The 26021-nt window shown below is 42.7% G+C and overlaps 1 long non-coding RNA gene across 1 annotated transcript; it reads left to right on the top strand.

The window, feature by feature from the left end:
- Positions 1-8995: 8995 nt before the first annotated feature.
- On the top strand, positions 8996-10432 carry LOC147702781 (uncharacterized). The gene is made up of 5 exons (XR_015297245.1): positions 8996-9059; positions 9535-9621; positions 9719-9807; positions 9905-9985; positions 10233-10432. It is a non-coding gene; the product is annotated as an uncharacterized LOC147702781 (long non-coding RNA).
- The last annotated feature ends 15589 nt before the right edge of the window (positions 10433-26021 follow it).

Here is a 26021-nt window from a genome sequence, read left to right as displayed (position 1 = left end):
TTCTGTATTGCTGTCACAGGTGCAGTTGCCACATCTTGCCTTATCAGCCACAACATCAACCTAACGGATTTATCTCCCATATGATGTGTTGCCGCTGAGTGCGCTGCATAGTTTAGGATATGAAGCCTTTCCAGTAATCTGGAGCGCTCTTCTCGAAAGCGTTCCAGTACCAATATTTCCCTCTAACGCTTCCCCCTCCCTGCGAAGTGGGTCAGCCTCAAGGCGCGTGAGGTTGGCTTCCAACTGTCACCGCATGCCTGATTGTGCACCAAGGCAGTCCCCCCTGACCACAACCTTGAACACGTCCCACTCCACCAAAAGTGTTGTGGCCGTGCCGGTATTGTCCATGAAGTACTGGTGGATATTAGCAGCTAGTAGCTCACAGAAGGGTGAATCCAATAGCAAGTCCGGCTGCAGCAGCCATGTCGGGATCGGCGGACGGGGGTGCTCCAATGTCAGTTCCAAGACATCTGGATTATGGTCAGAATGCGTCCGGCCTAATTAATAAACCGCCGAGAGATGCAGGAGCAATGAATCTGAGAGCATGTATCGGTCTAACCAAACATGTAGATCATGAGCCCCTGAATAATAAGAATATATCCTGTCAAGGGGGTGTCTATGTCTCCAAGCATCTCTCAAATGCGACTGTGTAGCCCAATTGGTCAGTGCTTTCATGGCTAAGTGCGTGCTCGTGCCCGGGAGGGGTGGAAAGGATCGTTCTAGGGACACATCAAGGACACTGTTGTAATCGCCCCCAAGCAACATGGGGATGTCGTGCCACGGCACAAGAATGTGTGATGCCTTGTCAAGGAATGCAGTCTGTTCCGTGTTGGGAGCAGATAACGATGCAAGTACTATTTGTCGGCCATCTAGTGCACTCCTAACTATCATTGACCTTCCCTCTGCGTCTACCAGTGTTTGTATTATTGTGAGTGGAACATCTGTCCTTACCCATATTAGTGCGCAAAGGCTGAATACCCTGTGGCAAAAAGTTGGCCACGCCAGCGGCGATGCAGGCGCTGTATCTCTGAATTGGCCACGTGGGTCTCTTGTAGCAGGGCAATTTGTAACTGATGTCGCTTGAGGTACAAGTAGATCTGATACCTACGCGACGGTGAGTGCTTGCCCCTCACATTCCATCTACCAATCGTAAATGAAGACATAGCCCCTACATCGTGTCAGGTGAACATGTATCTGCAGAAGCCCAGCGAACATATGTATTGAACATGACTTAGCGCAGCACATCTTACCCAGCATATTGACACGCAGCACATGGCAGTGCATGGATCCAACCATAACAAATGATGTCCCATAAAAAACCCATAAATAATACCAAAGGGCAAAAATGCAACTAGCGCGGGGACACACTGTTAGTGTAACCAGGCACTTTAGAAATTCAGTTTACTTACTTACTTACTGACAACCGTCCACACCTCCAATTGGAGAGAGCAGTCAAAACCATACGGGGGTGCACTACGGACTGCTCTACTTTAGTGAACATTCCACGTGTCAACCACCTCAGAGACTCCCCATACAGGAATAGGTAGGGGTAGAGGTATGTTCAATCCAAACTGGCAGTCATACCAGCAGAACGGTCCACGCTTTCAAAATGCATTTCCCCCTCAAACTCCTTTTCCACCAATGATGGGTTGGAATCAACCCTTTGGCCATATGCAACCTCATTTCTATCAGCCACCAATGTTCCAACCTCCTTTTTTAGGGAGGGGCCGGGGCACAAGGGGAAAACGAAAGGGGCGAAATCAGGTCCATTGGGATCAGACGGACTCAGTGGGCGACAACACGAGAAGCAAAACCGCGGCCAGAGAGCAGGCCCAAGCAACCAGAAAGTCTAGTCACCAATCTGACTGATATAATCCTCACAGAAGATGAGAAAAATATTTTGGAAAAGGGTCTTGGGTTTGTCCCAACCCCAAACCTTTATATTTTTAAACTACGCTGTGAATTAACTGATTTTTTTTGGAAATTGAGACTCAAGAGTTTTTTTGAAAAACAAACGACAGACTTCACACAGAGGACACAGGGGATACGAATTTTAGACTAAAATCCACTTTCCAACCCCCCCCCCCACACAGTGTTCCACCAGAAATACTGGCTTTTGAACAGGCCGTGGTCATAGAAATCGAATCCTTGGCACCGCCAAATCCTTACAAAAACCTAACAGCGGGTGAATTTAAGGCCATACAAACACTGTAGAAGAACACCGACATTGTAATAAAAAGTGCGGATAAAGGGGGAGGTGTTGTCATTCAACACAAGAAGGCCTACGACCAAGAATGTAGACGCTTGTTGAGTAATGAGACCAACTATGTCTTACTAAGAGAGGATCCGTCTGAGAGTTTAAGATCTGAAATAGTGGAACTTGTGATGTCAGCTGATATGAAGGCCTGATTACCAAGCAGGAAGCTGACTTCCTAACAACATTAGAGGGTAAAATTCCATATTTTTATACTCTCCCAAAAACACATAAAGGGATCCTACCATCACCAGGAAGACCTATTGTCTCCGGGTTGGGCTCTTTGCTTGAGCCCTTGTCCAAGTACTGTGATTTCTTCTTAAGACCTATAGTAGAAACCACAAGTACATACATCAAGGACACCAAAAGCTTATTAGCTATGTTGGAATCTGTCATTTTGCCTGAGGGACAATGTTTTTTGGCTACACTAGATATTGAAAGCCTTTATACTTGCATTCGGCAAGATGCGACCATTGAGGTAATTGCCCACACATTTGAAACCAACATGTGGGATTATAACACATCAAAATCCTTTGTGGTTAAATGTGCCTCCATGTCCCTCAAAAGAAATTTCTTTCAATACGAAGACCGGTTATATTTACAAGCTACAGGTACTTCCATGGGCAGCACTTTTGCCCCTAGTGTAGCAGGTTTGTATGTATTCAATTTTGAAAAGCTACACATTCAATCCCCTGATAAGCCGTTTTCTGAAAACATCATTCTATGGCAAAGGTACATAGATGATGTGTTTTTGATTTGGAGAGGTAATGAAGAATCACTGGTTTCTTTTTTCACATGGGTCAACAACTGTGATCCTAATCTTAAAGTCACACATGAGCACAATGAGTCCACGGTAGTGTTCCTGGACGTTACCATCACTAGGGTTGCCAATGAATTGAAAACTAGAACACACTACAAACCGACCAATAAAAACAACTTGTTACATTACACCAGTTTCCATCCGCGACTGCTGAGGGAGAATTTGCCATTTCGGCAGTATCTCCGCATTCGGAGAAACTGCTCGGATAATCAAGACTACAAGGCAAGCGCCAAAGATCTCACTGAGAAGATGCAAATTCGGGGATACCCAAAACACCTCTTGACAACAAGCTACAAAAGGGCTCGAAATCAAAATCGCAATTCCCTCCTGGAAGATAAGCCCATAGTTGAGAATAGTGAAGTACCACTTACCAGTGTAACAACCTTCAATACAGCCTCGAATATGGTGGCTCGTAGCATTAATAAACACTGGAGGATCCTCACATCCAACTCCTGTAATTGGGAAAAACCTATGTTCTCTTACAAAAGAGCTAAAAGCCTCAAAGATGCCTTGGTACATACACGGCCTAGAAAAACTCCAGAACCAACTAGAAACGTCTTGAATCTGTGAGGTTTACCACCAGTAGTAGGCCACTATCCGTGTGGGAGTTGTAGTGTTTGTCCTTTTACAAGTAGCTCAAAAACACTGACCTTGGAACCCAATAAAATCTGGGAACAAAGAAGCCACACAAACTGTAATACAACGAATGTTGTTTACTTAATAACTTGTCCATGTGGTTTAAAATACGTGGGAATGACAAAGAGAATGGTCAAACTCCGTATTTGCGAACATAGGAGCAATATACGATGTGGAAAGAGTAATACCAAGATGACCACTCACTTTTTAGATCATAAACACTCCCCCGACAATTTCCATTGGACAGTCATTGAGCATCTACAGGGTGGCAATGAACAAAGATTATTTGAACAAGAACAGAGATGGGTTTATCGCTTAGCATCTCACCAGGTGGGACTGAATGACGACATCCCCTGGGGAAGCGTTCTCAAATAACCCCTCTAATCCCCTTGATCATAATAATTTCTTATGACATTAAATATTTCTTTTTGATCATGTGGCTAAATTTCTGAATTTGATTTCCATACACCTTTGCCAATTTGCGAAGTGATTTTATGTAAAATCACAGTTCGCATTAAATGCCCTGAGGAAGTTACTAACATTCAGCTTCACTACTGGCAAAAGATTAGCTTTACGTTCGTCCACTACCGGAAGTGTATTTTCGCTAACAAGGACTATAAACAAAACACTTATTTAAGTGTTCGAACAGTAAAATGATAGCATGACCAGGTCGGCTTATCAATGTGCACATTCAATTTCATAAAATATCATATAACAAAGAAATATTACAAGTACTAGCGCCGCGATCACGTGACAGCGTCATAATCACATGACGAATGACGCGCTGATACACCGGAACACGGAACTTTAAAAACCGGTAAACAATGCCATGTGGTAAGATCCGGGCCGCAGTGGTGAGAATACTAGGTTATGAGCGGCGAGTCTTCCGGCATGAAGTAAGTGGTAGCGCGCTATTTCTGTAGGAATGTGCCTCGTTTCACAGAGGGGCTTTCCTTACAGTATACATGTTGAATTCATAGTAATAAATCACTCGCTTCTTCTAACGTGCTCCGTTTGGTTTCATTAGACGGAGCTGGGAGTGAAAATATGCCTAACACTGCGAGCTTATGAAGCGAGTTGACTTCTCAAGCACCGTAAGTGCATTTTGATTGACTAAGTCCATTTTTACCTTTGTCTGTTATCTAGCCTCTGTGGTCCTCAGAAGTCGACCGAGAGAACTAGATTTTTTATATGCATTGCTGGTATTTTTATCATGAATTTCGAAATCAAACAGATACATGTCTTCTTTGGAGTCAAGATGCCCGGTATATTGAGAATAGCATGTATATCTGCCAAAATGGCGTTAATATATACGAGAAGATTACAAAGGGCAATAACTAAAATAATCAGAATAAGAATTACTCAGCTGGTCGTTTTTCTTAAAGGGACACACCTAATATATATGTCTGTTTTCTGATCACTTTACAGAATTCATCCTGACGATTAGCAGGAACTCTGATGACGGGTAAAACCGTGAGTGTAATGAGGAGAGTAAAACATTAATTTGTCTTTTCTCTGGAGTCCTAACGGTGTAGGCACCACTTAGCGTGCGTGGACCCCCGTAGGACGTTTTCTTTTGTTTTGTTTTCTTGGTCCTGATGAAAGCTGAGCTGAAATGACATCACCAGCAGAAACATGTTGACCATTCACATCAAGTCACTGGAATTCTAATACAAATCTCAGTAACTTCACTGTTTTTATTGTGAACAACTGGCCTTTAATAAAGTTTGTTTAGGCACAGCTGTGATCTTTTAATCACACCTTTCTATCACTGATCACATTCGCTTTTTCTTTTCACACATACCTGCTCCGCTGCACTTGCAGGCATCGAAGCACACAGGTGGGGATAGTCAGCCCCACCTGTGACTGAACCCCATGATGAAGCATGTCACCTCTAGGGTGAGTGAGGGTTCTTTTAGAGAATAATCTTTTCTCCTTCACCGTGGCCCTTGTGTTTTTTGACCATTTATTTCAAATTAATTTATCCACTGTGTTGTTGTTTCTCACTTGTGACATACTGTCGTTCAACAATTCACAATTGCAGGCTCTCTTTTGTTGTTAGTAGCTCCCCATACACAGGCAGAACATATTATAAAAGAAGCAAATGTACATACGTCAGCGCAGGGGTTCATATCCAGTGGGCTGTGTGTAGAAGTGTCTATAAAGCAACAGCGAAATATGTATGCAAGTCCCACCGCTCTCTACAGGGAGTGCAGTGATGATCCTAGCAATGAGTACACATTGTGGGGTCATAACAACTTATATTGCAAGTGTCTATGCAGCCAGCAACATCATGCCCCTATACATACACCACGATACCTTAAGTTGTAGTTCACACCAACACAGGAGCTTGCTATGGTCAGGACATCAGGTCTGCTGCCTGCGGGGTGACATCCGGTTAGTCATTCGAGTCCTGCGAGTTCTGCAACCCATAGATCTGTTCATCGTCACTAGTCAGGTCGTGTTGGCTGGAGTTAGATGCATCCTCTGTCCCCAGTGAGCCGCTGATCTCTGCTATTGCCTTCAGAGCATCCCGTTGTCCACTGAGGATCAGCTCCGCGCATGGACCCACAGGTGGCGAAGGCAGTGTCCCCATTCGCGTTGCTCTGCGATCTCTCCGCCAGCGGCGAAACGGACCCTTCAGTTTCGGTAGTGTTGCAGCTGTTGGCGTGTCCCGAGGTCCCGCACTAGTGAAGGTGTCTAGCCAATCTTCCGCCTCCTCCGAGATACCAAAAAAGTGTGTTTTGTCACCGGCAGAAAATAGCAGAGAGTATTTCAGGTCAAGCTGCCAAAGGCGTTTCTTTACTGCCATGAATGAGAACCTCTGACGCTGCACCTGAATAGTATAGTCCAGTAAGAACATTACCTTGTGATTGTCGATGTGGATATCTTGGTGCTTCCTGGTTTCCTGCAATATGGAGTCACGATCCCGGTAGTTAAGGATCCGAAGGAGCAGGAGCCGTGGATTCGATCCAGTGGGGGGAGGCCTTGTTGGGACCCTATGAGCACGTTCTATGACAAAGTGTGGCGAGAGGGATCCCTCCGGCAATCAGGGCCGGACTGGGAACCAAAACCGTCCCCGGCAAAGTGCTCGGACGTCCCCCATGGGGAGGTCTGAGCTCTTTGCCGGGGCGGATTTTCTGCCGATTTTGTTGCACGGCTGATTTTGCAGCTATGCTGCATAAATGGCTCTGTAACAAAAACGGCCCCCAGAGGCCTAAAACCGGCCCCAACCCTTGCGGCGCACCGGGGGATTGCCCAGTGCCCGCAAGGGCCAGTCCGGCCCTACCGGCAATAGATCTCTGAACCAGGTCTCAATGTGTAGGCCAGGTTCTTTCCTTTCCCATTTTTCCGGCACACCTACTATGCAGATGTTGTTGCATCGTGCCCCCCATTCAGCGTTCTCGGCCCTGTCCTCCAGAAACTCCACGCGATTCAGCAAGTCTTGCACATGCTTATCCATCCGTGTCACCTGCGGTTTGATGGCAGCAAGCGTGGCTTCCAGCGCAGTGTTAAGGTCCGCCAATTTCCGATGATCTGCATGCAAGTGAGTGCGGTCAATAGCCACTTTCCTCTAAGCGTTCCATTGCAGCAAGTACCGCATCTAGCTTGCTTGCGGGCTTGTCCGCCGACCCCTGCTTCACCAATTTATCCGATTTGGGTTTGAATGCCGGCGGTATGGCCTGCGCTCCACCTGTTCCGGCTCGCGCCCGGTTGCCGCCCGACATCGGGTGTAGGGTCTGTTTGCTTAAGCTGTTCTTGCGTCCGGGGAATTCACTTAGCAGCACCAGAGCTCGAGCAATTCTGCGTACCTCTACGTAACACCGACAGGCCGCAATCAGTAGGCATCCAACAGCTTTTCAGTTGAGGCAGCGGGGTCTCACCCACTGCTTTCCTATGTCATCCCTGTGGCCCAGTCGTCAACCACCGCACTGTTATCCAGACCTCAGCAGGTGAGAGTGCATCAACGCACTTTGCAGCAAGTAAGCAGATCAGGCCTGGGCTGGTGGGGCACCAGCCTCATGCACTCTCTGCAGCAGGCTCAGCAGAGTTGGGGGGTCTTGAAATAGTGAAGCTCTGCTCCCCGAAAGATGTAGGAAGATTGTCCAATCTGGGGCAATGGCAGTCGGAGCTTAGCGTGACATCTTATCCATTTGTGAGGAAAATAAAGAAAAAATAAAAATCAGTCAATAAAGATAATCAATTTCATCATTAAAGAAAGTGTTTCTCTAATTATTTCCTGTATAAAATTATTACACGCTGGTTTCACATGTATTTAGGCCTTATTCATTGTGTAAAAGTTGCAAAAAATAATTATTGTGGTTAGCTAGTTCTTTACCCCAGTGATTTGTGCCCTACAGCTAGCAAACTCCATTGTCTTATTTGTAGTGGTCCCCCTCTTCCGAAAGTATCTTATCCATCAATGCCATCAAGGGACTCCGACTGATGACGCTCCCCAGCGCCGGTACAGAACAGTGGCTTTTAGCAGGTAGGATGGGGGCCCCCATCAAGTATTTTAATGGCAACAACGGCCCAAGTAGTATCACCCCGAAGCGCCTCTACACCTCACGCCACCATAAGCTTCAAGTAGGCTGTGGGTTCTCGCAGTCAGGCCGTCAGTGTACAAGGGCGGTCTTTGCAATGCTTCCCCCGGCACCCAGAAGTATGCAGAGACAGCAAGGAGGGTCAGGCTCTGTCATCAATGCAGCAGTGGGGGGTGTAATCGCTGCAATCTCACCTCAATGACGGCAGCGGCGCTGGTATCAGCAGCAGTCTTTTCCTTCAGCCTAGCAGCGGAGGGGAAGGGCACCCTCACCGGTCACTGTGCGTTGATATCGGCGGCCCACAGCTATGCAGAGACAGCAGGGAGGGTCCGTTCTCAATGCAGCCGTGGAGGGTGTAATCCATGTGTTCTCACCCCGATGATGGCAGCTGCGCTGTTAACACCGGCCGTCCTCGTCTATGGCCTAGCAGTGTGGGGGCCTCCCTGCTCCTCCGTGCTGTCACCTTCGTAATGGTTGGAAGTGTAAACTTTCCTCGTGGGGATCGGCGTTTTTATGCTGTCGCTTCCCTCGCTAACCCGGAAGTCAAAAATCAAGCTGATCACCAAAGTTAGAACTTCTTTGATAGTCTATATTTTTATCAATATCCTCACTCCTTTTACGTTCTATTTATTAGGGTTTTTATGGATACACATTTTCGATGCCAATTGCCTGATATGAGATGACTTCCGGGTTAGCGAGGGAAGCGGCAGCATAAAAACGCTGATCCCACAAGGAAAGTTTACACTTCCAACCATTACGAAGGTGACAGCACGGAGGAGCACGGAGGCCGAATTTTTATCAAAAGGTATGTGAGGGCTAAGAATATAGGTCGATACCAGAATGGGAGGACACGCTGTCCTTGAGGTAGCCTTCTGAGTTAGAGTCGGCCTTGTTATTGGATCCACTCTAGTATTTTTTTAAACCCTGCCTCCTTTAACCGGGAGCACCTGACTAGGCACTAATTCTATTAACAAATGCCCAGAGCCAACCTCCATCCTTCTATGGAGAACATCAATAGGAGAACTGCTTACCTAGTACCTGGGGTAGACTGTAAATACTTCTCCTTTTTACTTAATTAAGCATCACATATGGAGTTGTATTATTTAAGTCAAGAACAGATCATGATTATAGCTCAACAGGATAATTGTTTACCTAGTCCCTGTGTTAGACTGCAAAGACATCTCCTTTACACAGAATTAATCACGATACATGTAGTTGACATATTTGCATCAAGCACAGATCATGACTACAGCCCCCCTTCTTTTCGCTTATATCCATAGATATCTTCTTTTCGGATCATGAAAATATCCGGATGATTGGTCAACATCAATTGACTGTACCTATATACCCAACTGACACAATAGTTGGTGAGTATTTATCTAGACGATATGTATCAAAACGTTAGTTTTTGGAATTAGATAATATTAGCATTGGATTAAATAGATGAGACCTTTATGTATATAGGTCACGAGGAAAAAGTACCCAAGAAGCTACTCCCATCAACAATGGTGGCTCCTCCGTGCACATAGAAGGCACTATGTTTTATCTGTAAGGTAAATAACAACCTAATTAACTATAGGCACAAACTGTAAGATACCCGCTATGAACAGGAAGAAGTAATGGGGTACCATTGTTTTTGTACCTTTGTAGCGCAAAAGACTGTGATTATTATCAGAGAAGCCCACAGCGTGTTGGAAAGCAATTGAAAAGCTCTTTTAACTCAAAATACAGGTACATTCACAAAAGCTTAATAGGAATATGTTGGTGGACCCAATGGATTACGGGTGGACCCAATGGATTACGGGTAATACCAGTGTTCTATTTAGATAACATTAGCATTCCCTCGAAAAGGGGTGACAAAATAGAAGGGGTCTAGTATGACAAATAATGTTAAGCGAAAACATAAAAGAGCAGGGTGTGTGTAACAATAACCAAAAAAGTATACAATGATGCTAAAACACTGTTATTTAATTTGTAGATACGGAGTCAAATGTCCTTAAATGTCCTGATGAAGGTGTCAAGATTGATTAGCACCGAAACGCCGCGTTGACTTTTTTTACTTTGACTGTAACTATATCTATTGCATCACCATTTTAGGTGGTTTTTTAATTGTTTTTATTATGTTTTAGATTGTAACCCAGTTGGGAGGATGAAAATAAATTTTGCTATTGAATTTTATACTTTTGGTGTATCTGCCAGTCACTTTACTTTAGTTGCCTGCTCTTATTTAGTTATTAAGTGGTTTGTGTAACAGCTCTACTACCCTACAGAGACCCCCCCCCAAAGTTTGTCTCAGCGATCCTAACCTGCTACATTTGTTACAGGGACCTTAAACCTTCTCTGACTAAATATCCCCCTCCCTGGTACACATAACAGGGGAACCTCCCCTTTCTTTGAGGCTTAACTGTGCAGCTTGTTAGCTGGGAGGCATACGTTTCAACAAATCTGTTGGAGGCATTGACCCATAAAGTGTACCGAAATGAAAATGGACACACTAAAAACCTATGGTTTCTCAGAAGAAGAGTTTAATAAAATTGTAAACGGCACCTCAAAAAACTTTACATCCATCGCTAGCACTAACAATGACGAAGATAAATGGCGAGAACTATGGAACAATAAAAAGAAATTAGTTCGTACAGAACTACACGCAGATTTTTTAATCGACTATCTGAAGAAAGGCATAATCCCCAGTGGCCTACAGATTAAAAATGAACTTGGTGTTTTTATACGCCATGCAAAGTTTATAGAAAATTGGACCCTGATTGCAAATAGATGCAGCAGGGATTGGATGTTGTTAATAATCGAAACGGCTAATTCCATCTTAATAATAGAAAGAAAAGAGATAGCCGAGCTAGAAGCCAAACTAGATACCTCAGCATATGAAGATGCAAAGAAAAAATTAGAAGAAATCCAAAAGGACGTCTTTGGATACAGGGACTATCTATTTGGTAAAAAAACTAAAAAATTCAATAAGGATGTTTCTAATTATAATACTGAGTTAGTTTATCCCTACACACAGAAAGATTTTTTTGATCGCCCCAGGGAGACCTTCCCCAATAGAAACCAATGGCAAGAACCTTGGCGTTCATATCCCCAAAAAGAGTGACCTTTACAGATTCATCATACACAAGCACAGATTCTGAACAGGAGAATATGGGTGAGAAAAATAAAACAGGAGAAGCCACCTCAACCCCGAATAGAGAGTCGTTATCTTTTTTAGGACAACAGGGTCGAGGAAACCATCAGAACCATCAAAATCAATCGAGGGGCAATGGGAGAGGGAAGTTCTACCCTCAACCTCAGCAACAGAGGAGATACTACACAAGGAGTCAACCCAAGTGGGATTGAACCAAAAAGCGGCAATCATAAATCTTTCTGATATTATCCTAAGCAAAATAGAGAAGGATGTTCTAGAAAAAGGTTTAGGCTTCGCTATAAGTACCAGAGTTAACAAGTATAATTTAGAAAGAGACTTACAGGGATTTTTCAGAAAAATAAGACTTAAGGATTTTTTTAGAGATAAACCCTCAAGAGAAGGCCCTAGAAACAAATCGGGTCTGAAACCTAAATCTGAATGGACCCCAAATGTGGGCATGATAAATAAACAAGTGGATCTTTTCGAAAAAGTTGTGGAAAGCAACATCTCAGACCTGTTAACGCACCCAATGACAGGAGCTAATAATTTGAGTACTAACGAAAGAGCTGCACTAAAAAACTTAGAAAATAATGATCACCTAACTATTAAACCTGGGGACAAGGGGGGTAGTATTGTTTTGATGAAAACTGACGACTACAACAAGAGAATGATGCTCCTTTCAAATAACACTGAGCATTACTGTCAATCTAATAGACAAGAGTGAAACGCTTTGATTCTGAAAGTAAACACTCTTCTTAACTTCGCAAAAGAAGACGAGATAATCTGCCCAGACGAATATAAATTCTTAAAAAATGAGGCACCGATCATCCCTGCCCTCTACGGGCTCCCAAAAGTTCACAAGAATATAGCCGACCCCCCAATGCGACCCATTGTGTCCAGTATTGATTCTATCACCGAATCACTGAGCAAGTACATAGATAAATTTCTTCAACCTATTGTAATTAGTCAGAAGGCATATATAAAAGACACAACATGCATGATTGAAAAGATTGAGGGTTTACCATATGACGTCACCAATCAATGGTTGGTCACCCTTGACATAGAGGCCCTCTATACAAACATCCCGCAGGATGATACCATCAAGATGTTAGAGGGCCTCCTTAAAATAGGAGAAGAAGATCTGAGCCAGCATGCAACCTTCATTTTGGACTGTGCAGAGATTATTTTAAAAAATAATATTTTTTTATTCAAGAATGATTTTTATAAACAGGTCAAAGGGACAAGTATGGGGGCAACTTGCGCCCCAAGTCTGGCGTGTTTGTACGTAGCAGCCTTTGAGGAGAAGCACATATTCAATGACATAGCACCATTTAGTGAAAACATAACATGTCAGTCGAGATACATCGACAACATTTTTTTTATCTGGACAGGCACCCTTGATTTACTTACTGAGTTTATACTTTGGTTAAATTTAGGTGACAAAAACCTCAAATTCTCCTCCAATTACAACAAGGAAGTAATTGAATTCCTGGATATTAAGATCAGAGTGGATAATGCAGCCTTGGGTGTTGACCTTTATACTAAACCAATTGACAGAATTACTTTATTACACTATAAGAGTAATCATCCCAAAAGTCAGAAGGACAACATACCGTTTGGTCAATACTTACGGATTAGACGTAACTGTACCAACATGCAAGATTTTAATAAACATGCAGACGTGCTATCCGAAAAACTCAGGAACCGAGGGTACCCTAAAAGTATCATCAAAAAAGCGTATAAACGCGCGAGATATTATGACAGAGATGCACATTTTGAGAAAGATAAACAAAAGAATGACAGAACCAAGGACAAATTAATTTTTGTTACAAATTTCAGTGTAGCCAGCAATCAAATAAAAAATATTATCAATCGGAATTGGTCGTTACTCAACGACAGGCAAGGAGTGAATATTCCGAAACCTATGTTTAGCTTTCGAAGAAACAGAACTATAAAAAATTGTCTTGTGCACACCTTCAAGGAAAACACCAGAGAAACCCAAGGAACAATTCAGAAAACACCTCTCCCTACCGGGAATTTTGCATGCAATATGTGTTTGAATTGCTCATCACAAATGAAGGGCAATACAATCTCTTATAATGGGGTGGAGCACAAGATAAAAAGTTTTATGAACTGTAAAACCAAGATTTGATTTACATAATAAAGTGCCCTTGCAATAAAGCCTATATTGGAGAAACAGCAAGAGAGGTTAAAACAAGGATAACAGAGCACAAGTCTGCTATTAGGACTAAGAAGAAGACCGCCCCATTAGTGGAACATTGGTTAGCCCATAACCATAAATTGGAAGACCTAAAATGGTGTGGGGTCGAAGCTATGTCTCACAGTATGAGAGGTGGGAATGGTAATGCCAAAAGAAAGAAAAGAGAGCAATTTTACATGTCTCTATTTAATACCTTTCGTACTGGACTGAATAATAGAGAGGAATGGGAAAGATTAATCTTGTAAATCCCAATGAAGAACTAAAATACTGCTAAAGAGCACCAATAAATGTGTTCGATATTTTCCCAAAACAGATGAGTGAACAATAGGGTGTAAACATGATATAATGTCAATTTCCAAAGAGTATCCACAATGCAATTGAGTCATCCCAAACAGTCCCCTTCCACGAATAGAATTAAAATAGGAGAAACAGCCAAACTGCCCAGAATGTCACATAACATCAGAAGTGTAAATATTGGGTGTTCAACTATTGGTGCATAAGGAGACAGGAATATGTGATTATGAACATGTCTAGTTGAGGATCAAAAACTTGACTTTATATAACTATTCAAAAAGAAACAATTGGTTGCATAACGGCATATATTACCTATACGTTAACGACGCATATGCTTCGAATATGTAAATGAGCTAATCAGTGAAAATCATCAACTGTCGTCACTGTAACAAATTAAGGCAATGTCACTATAATAGATGGATTGTGATTATTTTTTTGTATTAGATTATATGTAACAATCTTCATCAGCAGAGCAATAATGTTTATATACCTGTTGTTACATTTGCATTCTAACTGTTGACATCGATTGTATAACCTGCTGTTCGATAACAAATTGCAGACAAGAAAGAGCTGGGTTGAACTATATATTGTCAAAATTACAATAATCAGGAAATGAGTTATATATTTATAATACAGTGAGGATACATCGATGTAGGGGTTTATTATAATTACCAGCAAGACAGATCGATATTTACATTAGGATAAGTACATCGTACTCAGCATAATCACCAGTAAGAGGTTCCCCAACCTAAGATGGCCGCCACGGCGGACGTAATGTTTTCAAAGAATGCCAGAATATAGACGTATTCCAAGTTAATAGACACAAACATATGATTCTGCAAAACTTTAGTGAATTGAGGAGCACTGTCTATTGCCGAAAGTTTTGACAGTAAAATCGCTGTTTTTTAGAATCGGCGACATTCACTTCCGGGTCTATCCACCCGTTTTCTTTACTCATATCAGGCAATTGGCATCGAAAATGTGTATCCATAAAAACCCTAATAAATAGAACGTAAAAGGAGTGAGGATATTGATAAAAATATAGACTATCAAAGAAGTTCTAACTTTGGTGATCAACTTGATTTTTGACTTCCGGGTTAGCGAGGGAAGCGACAGCATAAAAACGCCGATCCCACGAGGAAAGTTTACACTTCCAACCATTACGAAGGTGACAGCACAGAGGAGCAGGGAGGCCGAATTTTTATCAAAAGGTATGTGAGGGCTAAGAATATGGGTCGATACCAGAATGGGAGGACACGCTGTCCTTGAGGTATCCTTCTGAGTTAGAGTCGGCCTTGTTATTGGATCCACTCTGGTATTTTTTTAAACCCTGCCTCCTTTAACCGGGAGCACCTGACTAGGCACTAATTCTATTAACAAATGCCCAGAGCCAACGTCCATCCTTCTATGGAAAACATCAATAGGAGAACTGCTTACCTAGTACCTGGGGTAGACTGTAAATACTTCTCCTTTTTACTTAATTAAGCATCACATATGGAGTTGTATTATTTAAGTCAAGAACAGATCATGATTATAGCTCAACAGGATAATTGTTTACCTAGTCCCTGTGTTAGACTGCAAAGACATCTCCTTTACATGGAATTAATCATCATACATGTAGTTGACATATTTGCATCAAGCACAGATCATGACTACAGCCCCCCCTTCTTTTCGCTTATATCCATAGATATCTTCTTTTCGGATCATGAAAATATCCGGATGATCGGTCAACATCAATTGACTGTACCTATATACCCAACTGACACAATAGATGGTGAGTATTTATCTAGACGATATGTATCAAAACGTCAGTTTTTGGAATTAGATAATATTAGCATTGGATTAAATAGACGTGATCTTTATGTATATAGGTCAAGAGGAAAAAGTACCCAAGAAGCTACTCCCATCAACAACGGAGGCTCCTCCGTGCACATAGAAGGCACTATGTTTTGTCTGTGAGGTAAATCACGACCTAATTAACTATAGGCACAAACTGTAAGATAGCCATATGAACAGGATGAAGTAATGGGGTACCATTGTTTTTGTACCTTTGTAGCGCAAAAGACTGTGATTATTATCAGAGAAGCCCACAGTGAGTTGGAAAGCAATTGAAAAGCTCTTTTAACTCAAAATACAGGTACATTCACAAACACTTAATAGGAATATGTTGGTGGACCCAATGGATTACGGGTGGACCCAATGGATTACGGGTAATACCAGTGTTCTGTTTAGATAACATTAGCATTCCCTCGAAAAGGGGTGACAAAATAGAAGGGGTCTAGTATGACAAATAATGTTAAGCGAAAACATAAAAGTGCAGGGTGTGTGTAACAATAACCAACAAAGTATACAATGATGCTAAAACACTGTTATTTAATTTGTAGATACGGAGTCAAATGTCCTTAAATGTCCTGATGAAGGTGTCAAGATTGATTAGCACCGAAACGCTGCGTCGACTTTTTTTACTTTGACTGTAACTATATCTATTGCATCACCATTTTAGGTGGTTTTTTTTAATTGTTTTTTATTATGTTTTAGATTGTAACCCAGTTGGGAGGATGAAAATAAATTTCGCTATTGAATTTTACACTTTTGGTGTACCTGCCAGTCACTTTACTTTAGTTGCCTGCTCTTATTTAGTTATTAAGTGGTTTGTGTAACAGCTCTTCTACCCTACAGAGACCCCCCCAAAGTTTGTCTCAGCGATCCTAGCCTGCTCCATTTGTTACAGGGACCTTAAACCTTCTTCTGTAACTCCGGATGTCGTGATCGCACACGGCCCCTTCTCCCACCATGCAGCGGATGGCTGCCGGGCCTGCCCCGGACACAGAAGGGCAGGAGGGTCATGCAGTGGGGGTCTCCGCACCAGCACTCTGCAGATCGGCAAGCGACCAAACAGCAGCCGCAGTCTAAGCCATTAGTAATCTGCTAACTGCCACTGCTCCACTGCTCGTGGCATTGTGGGCGGGGCCAGACCTCAGGCTTGCGTGGCCGAGGCCATCTGCACCGGGGCTACACTGCAAGCAGCCTCACCAGTCAGGAGCGCCGCAGCGGAACCCGGGCAGGTCCGCATTAGCACCAGCTGCATCAGGATAACACCTCCTGCTTATTCGGCTCGGTTTTTGGCCCCAGTATCAGCTGCATGAGGAGTTATCGGCCTGTTCAGGGGAGCCTCATGCAGAGCTCTACCCGAACACATCCGTCTCCATTGCAGCAATAGCCACGCCCCCTACAGATTCACATTTAGCAACAAAAATATGGACACTCCTCTAGAATCGATTTGTTCTGAGTAGATAATAGGATAGATAGGAACGTTAAAAAAGTGGAGAACATGTCTGGACATCCTTGGATCATTCAGCTGTCTGTCTAGAATTGAGGATAGATAAACAACTTATCACATTGAGTTGGACGTTAAATCAAACTCCTTGATCTATATGTAGTGGAACAACTAAAGCAGGAAACAAGAGAATATTTCCAACTAAATAGAAATGCAGCCCCCCTCCGGGCGGTTTGAGATGCTTAAAAGGTGGTTATGAGGGGGAGACTGATCAGACTAGTGGCCTTTCAGAGTAAGTAAACTAGAAATAAGATAAAAAACTTGGAGAGTGTAATACAAAATCCAGTTAGGGAAGTAGAGCACACTAGTAGTCTTCAAGAATTGGAGACTATAAAATGACAAATAAAGGGTGCCAAAGGTGGCCTAGGCAATGTTTTAAAGACCATAATCAGTAAAAGGTGGGAAGCAAGTAAGCTTTCCCACTACAAATATGGGGAGGGTTGTGGGAAAATATTGGCGTGGAAAACTAAGATGGACCAAACAAGAAACAGGATTCAAGCCATTCAACTGGAATATACCAGCAAATTAACCACTGAATATCAGGAGACAGAGCAGGCTTTTACTCTGTTTTTTCAAAAGCTGAACACAGAAGATCTTGAACTTACAGAAGAGCAAATTTGGAGACATCTTAGCAGGATTAAAGCCCCAACTCTACAAGCAGACTTGAGAGAAGACTTAAATTCAGAAATGAGTACAGAAGAAGTGGTTAAGATAATCAGTAAACTAAAAAGAGGGAAAACAACTGGCCGGACATTCTTCCAAATTAGTTTTATATTGCTTAAAAAGATGAGTTGGCCAACTTCTTAACAGAATGGTTGAATTCGACTTTTTTAAAGGGTCATGAACTTCCAAGATCATGGGATGATGGAGTTATTAGCATAATCCTTAAAACAGATAAGGCTACTATGCTACGTGAGTCTTATAAGACAATTTTGTAACTGAATAGTGACTATAAAATATATATTCATATATTAGCTAAGAGGCTATAGAAGGTGATGGGTCGGTTAATCCATGAAGATCAAAAAGATTTCATTAATGCGAGGCAGCTTTGTGAATTGGCACATGAACTGATTGGAGCAATAGATTTGGCCATTCAAGACAAAATCCCTTTGATGGTACTGACCGTTGATGCTGCTAAAGCCTTTGATGGGGTAACTTGGCCCTTTCTACAAAGTGTGATCAAACAGTATGATTTGGGGGAGGCTTTTTCAAGGGCAGTAGGATCCCTATATAGAAACCCAAATGCAAAGATACTAGTAAATGGTAATCATACGGAAAAGATAAATATCAAAAGATTACCCGTTGTCACCATGCTTTTTAATCTATACATTGAACCTTTATCACACTTAATTTGAGGGAGTCAAAATATTATTCCTTTTGAATATCATGGCTGGGAGAAAAAGTGGCCCTGTGTGCTGATGACCTAATGGCCTTCACAAGAGACTTGGCAGGTTCTCTCCCAGTAATTTTAGATATTTTGGATCAGTTTGGGAAAGTCTTGAGTTACTTACTTAACCATAAACAAATGGAAATTATGGAATGGAATTCCTATTGCAACAGCCCATTGATAAAAGAGAAAATAAGATAGTTTGAGGTTCAGGTGGTGAAAGATCTTGGTGCAATAGCCCATTTGAACTTTAACAAAGTAGTGACGAAAACTAAAAAGTTATTAAAAGGGTGGGGAGGCCTTCCACTCTCCTTCATAGAAAGATCAAATATTTTTTAAATGTCAAGACTACCAAAGTTTACTTTCATCTTTGATGCAATACCACTAGAATTTAAGTCGGAATGGTTCAAGAAACTGCAGTGAGAGCTGAGTAGATTTATTTGGACCTCAAAAGAGTGAGAATTGTGTGGAAGAAGTTGCGTAGAAAAAAAGAGCAAGGGGGTATTGCAAGTGCAGACTTTTATCAGTATTGCCAGGCAATTCAGTTTGAGAACACAAGGGTTTTACTTCTAGAGAATTTAGCTTTACCCAACGCTTTCAAGCCATGACAAAGAGCTTACTGGTGGACAGTAACTATTTTATCTATAAATGTGTGCATCTTAAGTACTTTAAAAAGGTTAGACTGAAGAAACAACAAGATGCATGTAAGCTATGGCTTTAAATCAGGCGAACACTAGGGATACCCTACTGTAGCACTTTTGCCCCATATGGGACTCTCCTAGCTGAAAGCTAAGTTATCAACACCAATAATAGACGGAGGAGCAATGAAGTGGGGTCATTTGGTGGGGGAGAGTACCCTACTTCCCTGAGAATCCTTGTTGTTATTACAAAGAATAACTTGTCCATGTTCAAATAATATCAACTCGCAAGTTGGGCACAGGATCTTGGAAAAGATAGTAAAGGGAACTGTGTATAGGAAAAAAGCTACAACAAAGTCAGTTCCAAATAAAAGAAGTATCAAAGTGGCACTGGATGCTAGTACTGGTTGGAGAAGAGAAATTTACACTGCCATCAGAGTTTGGGGGGGGGGGGTGGAACCTGCTGATGCTGGATACAAAAAATCTATGGCAGGTATAAATGTCTACACTTTGGTCAACAATTGTATCTGCACCTCTTAGAAAAAAATCCTCTGTTTACAGTGAACAGAGTTAACTGGATGCTTAAGAGGTTGTTGAAGCTATATAATCAACTAGGCGAAAAAAATGCACAAAGTGTGGCGAAGAAAAAGCCGATGATAGCCATATGTTTTGGCAGTGTCCTTAGATCCGGAGTTATTGGCAAGAAGTGGGTAAGGAGCTAACAGAAGATATGGCCCAAAAAGTGGAGATAAGCGTAGCACTAGTCTTTGTTTGGGGTCACAAATGGTGGAGGGGAGTCCATAAAATTGAGCAAAAAACTAAAATAATTAATATTTATGTTGATACAATTGGTAAGGAGAGAGATATGTATAAAGTGGGTGCGTCAATGTCAAAAATTTGTATGGGAATGGTTAGCATCGGTTTAAAGGGTCAATAGATTGGATGATAGTAGTCTACAGACTAAGAGGACAACATTCTGGGATATATGGGAACAATGGCATGAATCAAGACAAAATAACAGTTGAGGTTATGAGTTCATGGAGAGAACTTTTCCAGTGATTATGCATTAAAGCAATAAAACCTTATTATGGGATTTTGGTGGGGTAATCATGAGGGAATCTCCCTTTGATGTTAAGGTTGCTTTTGAAGTGTATGGGTCTTTTTCCTTGCAACTGATCTTTCTTCTCCTTTACTGGAGAGAGGTGGAAGATCAGAACTTGCACTATCGGGAAATGAGTCCCCTTGACCTTCTATCTGTTATTGCACAAATGAGGACAAAGAAATACATATATATTGAAACACAATAAGTGCATCAATAAATAATTATTACAAAGTACAATTCTGCCATTCATACAGAACAGTTTTAACTTAAGAAATTAATTACCACTAAGTTATTTTGCATCAATGAGAGAAACAAGTAAGAAATGTCATCCTTTCCCTTCCAAAGGATGTCATAAGTGTGCTCAAAAGCACAGAGCACAAACCTAGAACACAAGAATAATAATAGGAAAAATAGTTAGGCCAGATCCATTAAAAGTGGCTCAGTGATGGTAGACTACATATTAGAGTATCCTTGAGGACTGCAATATGTATTTCCCAATACACTTGTGCTATAAGTAATGATGCGAGTTCAATTTAGAACAGGAAACAGCATTTACAATGCGGTTATTACCACTTATTAGCTTTACCACACGTGCATTACAATGCATATGCCTTTAACACACGTCTTTACCACGCACATTTTTAACATCCATATGTCTTTACCACACATGCCTTTTACCACAAAATGTAAACATGTTGTGTGTTAGTGTACATTATATTTAATAAATACATTTATTGATTTTGGAAGTTTTTTTCAGATGAAATATGAGGAAGAAACTAAGGGACCTATTAACCTGCCCATTGCGCCCCCGGTGCATCACATAGTGTGACACATCGGCAGCGCAACTTGCTGTGTGATATTTACAAGCACACGTAAAGCCACCCTGCGTGGCTTTACGTGTGCTTGTAAATATCATCCCTTTTCATGTAATACCTACATCTTACGGGTGTGACATGGGTGTTGCTATGGGTGTTCCCACGCAACAACCATGTCAACTGATGCATTTCCAGATTTACTAGCAATCGTAAATTTGGAAATGCTTCAGAATGCTACATCACCCCAGGGGTGGCATTGTGTGGCGCAACAAGGAGAAATGTTTTAATTTCTTCTAGTTTTTTTTCTCTTTCAATGCCTGCTGTATGCTACAGCATGCATTGGAAGAGGAAATTACCTCAATTGATTGTACTTGTGCAGGAAGGTGCCCCTTCCTGCACAAAAATAATCTCCCCAGGACGCAGGCATCCTTGCACCATGGTATAAGGGTGCTGGCGCATGGCAGCAGTTTGCTCGTCAATGCAGGGAAAAGCTCCGAGATGCGACATATTGTTGTAAGTATGTTGCTTATGACCTCATATATTACATCACTCATGACATGGTCAGAGACATCACGGATGACATCACTCATGACATCTCAAATGACATCACTCATGACATCTCAAATGACATCACTGATTTTTTTTGTTTAAATCTTTTTTATTTACATTTTTTGCATAAACATTTGAGCAAGAATATCAATGCAGTGACATCATATCACACTATAGCATTAGGGCAATGCAACTCGTGATAGAGAGTACAGTGATACGACCAGAACTCATGAATGGTGCTGTACAAATTATTACTTAGCAAGTATCGTATATTTAGTAAAAAAGACTTTAGTGAGATGTTGCTGTATCCAGAGTGCCTATCTGTTGAACATGATGCCCCACTCATACAAACTGTGGGAGTGGGTTACAACAGAATGAGGACAAAGTAAAGTAATTAGGGGTTGGAAGATTGCCTGAGACCTGTTGCCTGGTATGGTGAGCAGTGAGAACCCTGCCTGAGACAGCTGTTAATGAATCTCTTAATGGTGATGCCTAGCTTGTGTCAGTATGGCTATACCGCTCATGAGCTTCTTCCTGTACACCAGCTGAGCCTGAGCATTGAATGGGCCATTGTATTACCCCACTCTGCGTTTCCTCCGGGGTTACCACTAGACCCTGCAAGTTTTCTAGGAAGGCACCCCAGTTGCTAGCCAAAGGGAACTTGCAAAGCCCCAACAGATCCTCTCTACGCAAAGCTACTCCTTCCTCTTTAGCCCAGTTAAGCAGAGAACGTTGCTAAGCTATTGTGTGTGGGGCTATGGGGACTTCCATCTTTTGGTGATCAAGCATTTTGCAGTTACCAGGCCCAGGTCTAAAAATCGGGAGGAAGCCTTTTTTTCTTGTTTCTACTAAAGAGGTGTAAAACATATGTCTACCAACGAAAGGGAATGTCTATCCCTGTGTCGATGGCCAATGTGGCTGCTATGCCAGACCAGTACTCACCTAGAGCAGGGCAGTGCCATAACATATGCCATATGTCTACGTCCGGTAATCAGCATCTGAGGCAGGCTGCATCAGTTAGGTGAAAATACTTATTCATCTGGGCCGGGGAGCGGTATGCCTGGTGTAGTATGAAAAATGTGATCTGTTTGAATTGTTAATTACGAGGTAAACACGTTGGCCCTTCCAAAATAGATACTCTCTTTTTCTGTGAAAGCATGTCCCATATCGGTCTCTCAGTGCTGTCTCAGGGAGGCTAAGTCAATTGCTGTGTACTATCAAAATGATGACTCAAACCAACAATCAGATGTCCCCCCTCTCCCATTACATGTAGGTATTGTATTGTGTGATGCATAGGATGCATCTGCCCCACTTAGAAGATAGAGAGGCTATGAGTGCATGATGTAATAGGAATTGACTAGGCTGCATATTTTCGTCAGAGATAAGTTCTCTGAACAGGATGAGAGAGACATCCACAAAAAGATCCCCAGTGTCCTGAACACCCGCCGTGTCTCAGCTACATAGTTCAGCAGCTGTAAGGTAAGTGCTGCCCCGTGGCATCCTAAGCGAGGGGATGGCAGGAGCATATGGTATGGTACCATTTGTGAGGAATAAGTATCTGCGGTTGCATTGATATGTTATATTGGGCAACAGTGACCCTAGGTCCCTGTGCTTTGCACATGGATGAAACGCACTAAGCATGGCGTGACGTGTTAATGAAGGTTGCAAAGAGGCTGTATCCGTCAGGTGCTAGGAAGAAAGCCATCTGGCTATCAATTGCAATTGTGTAGCTAGATAATAGAACTGCCAGCCCTCCCTGCCCAGTTGGCAAATATAGTTTCCTCAAAGACAATCTATGTCTCGACACCCCAAAATTTAGTCCCTAAATGTCCTCTCCCACTTACAAAAGAATGGGGCTGAAATGTAAATAGGCAGGGTAGTGAAGTAACAAAGGAGACAAGAGAGAATCAGCATCTTTGTGAGAGCAACCCTACCCAAGACAGCCAATAGAAGCGTCCTTTAGAAACCCATCTGCGACTGATGGTGTTTCCTTCAAAAAGATACTCACTGTCACGGTACACCTGTACCCCCAGGTATCTAAATGCACCAGTACACCACTGAACTATGACCTCTCCGAGGGTGTAGCCAGGGTCCACAGAACTCCTCGAGAAAGGAAAAAGAATGGATTTCACAGCATTTACCTGTAGTCCTGAGGCTTTTGTGAACTTTATTAGTGCCTGGTTTAGTGATGCCGGAATGGCATGGTGATCTCTCACATATAGCAATAAATCATCCGAATACAGCGAGATTGTGCGTGTGCCATCTCCAACAGGGACACCCATGTCAACATGGGCCCGGTTGTAAGTTGCCAACTGCTCCACCGCCAGTGAGAAGAGAAGAGGGGACAAGGTACAACCCTGTCTAGTCCCACTTTTATAGGATCTGAGATATAGTCCCGAACCATCGGATGCTTGTATAGCAGCCTTACCATGCTAGGAAAGTCAGGATCTGTGCAAAATTTAGACAGGGCTATGAGGAGATACTCCCACTCTAAAGAATCAAAAGCTCTCTCAAGATTGAGCAGCAGCGAACCAGATCGAGGCCAGTTCAAAGGGCCGTACTTAGCTACCCTAAAATAACTATGGATATTGAGGGCAGGAACAAACCCCTTCTGGTCAGGGTGTACCCGGGCGGGGATGGATGGCACTAACCAGTTTGCTAGGATCTTTGCCAATATTTTATAATCTGTAGTTAAAATCTCAAGAGGCCTGTACGATCCAGGGGACGTTGGGTCTTTGCCCTGTTTTATTAAGGAGAAAACATGGCTGCGCACATTGATGATGGTAGGGTCATTCTGTCTATTGCTGAGGTATATAAGGCATGAAGTTGGTGCATCAGGGTCTCCTCAAATGTCTTAAAGAATTTGGTTGGGAGTCAGTCTGGCCCCAGAGTTTTCCATACGCCAGCACCATCAGCGCTTCCCGGACTTCATCCATTGTTAATGGGGAGTCTAATTCTAGGAGCTGGTCAGTAGTCAATATGGGTAACTCAACTGCATCTAGAAATGCTCCAATATGTTGATCATCCTACATAAGCCAGAAACGTATAGTTTGGCATAATGCTTCATCATTACCTCATGAATGTATTGTGTGCATTTCGTTTGCCCAGACTTATCCACTAACAGTTGTATGGGTTGAAGCGGGTATTCCTGCCGAATTACATATGCAAGTAGTTTGCCTGCTTTGTCTGCTGTTGAATGAGTGCGAGCTGAGTGAGCCAGGTAGTTATGACAACTTTTCTAATAGTTCCGCATGATCAGTGAGAATGACATCCAACCATGCCTTCGCATCCTGACTGTTAATGGATAATATCTCTAGCTGAAGGAGTTGCCGCTCGACTGTAATTAGGGATGCGTCTAGTTGTTTCGGAATGCACCATGTGTGCCCCAAACTGTGCCCTCTGGTTCCAACCTTGAAGGCCTCCCACTCCATCAGGGGAGGGTCGGTGGTGTCTGCATTTTGCTCAAGGTAATCAATCACTGCCGCCCCTAAGGATCTGCAGAACGCCGGATCCTCCAAATACTGCTTAAATTATTAGCTGCCACACAGGAATTTGAGTAGTTCCTGCCTCCCAGCCCAGATGCATTGTTTTGGGATTATGGTCCGAATGTGTGCACCCGAGGTATTCTGGGCTTTGGATTAGGTGGATCAGGGCTGCCAAGGACAGTATGTGATCTAATCTTAAATGGAGGTCCTGAACTGTTGAGTAAAAGGAGTAAATTTGCGTGTCAGGATTCCGTTCACACCAGACATCCATCAGGGACCAGTACCCCATCCAGGAGCATAGAAACTGCTCATTGGAAGCAGCTACTGTGCGGTTTAGAGGGGGAAAGGAACGGTCTAGTGAGTTGTCAAATACCGAGTTAAAGTCTCCCCCCAAGATCCAGGGAACGTCCTTCCAGCGGGACACAAGTGTCGAAACTCCATTAAGAAAGGCAGTATGTTCAGTGTTAGGTGCATAAATTGACCAGAATAGGATAGATTGACCATTGTCTCATTGTCAGTGAAATTGCTCTCCCCCCTCGCAGTTCCACCATCAAGTGAGGCCTACTCTCAAACCCCTGCACTCTCGAGTGCTGGTGTTTGAGGCCCTCCTCCACTGGCAGGTTTTACTTGCACCTCATCCCTGATGGTCCAGTGGACCTCTGTCTCCTTTCTCTCGCTCTGCACTTTCTCTCCACTTTCACTCATTTTTCACTGATTTCAATCTCCCCCTTTACTCTCCTTCTGTGTCTTTCCTCCGTTTTCAATAGTTTTTTCCTGATTTCAATCTCCCCCTTTCACTCCCC

Source organism: Lissotriton vulgaris, chromosome 7 (assembly GCF_964263255.1).
Source record: "Lissotriton vulgaris chromosome 7, aLisVul1.2, whole genome shotgun sequence".
In the NCBI taxonomy this organism is placed as follows: Eukaryota; Metazoa; Chordata; class Amphibia; order Caudata; family Salamandridae; genus Lissotriton; species Lissotriton vulgaris.
The sequence above is the reverse complement of the archived record's forward strand: the minus strand, read 5'-3'. Positions and strand labels throughout refer to the sequence as shown.